At 55.5% G+C, this 402-nt stretch overlaps 1 protein-coding gene across 1 annotated transcript in view; it reads right to left on the bottom strand.

Annotated features, from left to right (window-relative positions):
• Positions 1-402, bottom strand: part of LOC119586187 (glutamate-gated chloride channel-like) — a gene marked incomplete at both ends in the record, with an annotated part of 81,629 nt that overhangs the window by 7,524 nt on the left and 73,703 nt on the right.

Consider the following 402-nt stretch of genomic DNA (forward strand, 5'->3'; position numbering starts at 1 on the left):
ACTGACTTGTATCTTAGAGCATTGTTGATGACTGGTGAGTTCCGTAGATGGTTGCTGACGGACTCATTTGGAGGAGAGTAGGCCGGGAAACCGTAGGGCAAACATGCACTCATGCAGAAGCTGGGGACGGAGGGGGGGTAGGGGAGAGGGGAAGGAAGAATGAGGCGGGGACAATTCTTCCTTAGCGAATATTGATAAAAAAGCAGCGAGACGAGGGATTCACGCCCAGCGACGGTGAGAGACACAACGAAGAGAAGGAAGAGAGGAAGTATTAGAAGCAGAGCAGGAGGAACGGTGGGATGACTCCCGCACAACGCCTGTTGCTACGGGATGCTGCATTCCCGGGGGCGTTTGGGTGTGTGGTGTTTGCGTCGCGAGAGGAGGCCGGGGGCTCTTCCTCTC

The sequence above is a fragment of the Penaeus monodon genome, chromosome 21 (genome assembly GCF_015228065.2).
Source record: "Penaeus monodon isolate SGIC_2016 chromosome 21, NSTDA_Pmon_1, whole genome shotgun sequence".
In the NCBI taxonomy this organism is placed as follows: Eukaryota; Metazoa; Arthropoda; class Malacostraca; order Decapoda; family Penaeidae; genus Penaeus; species Penaeus monodon.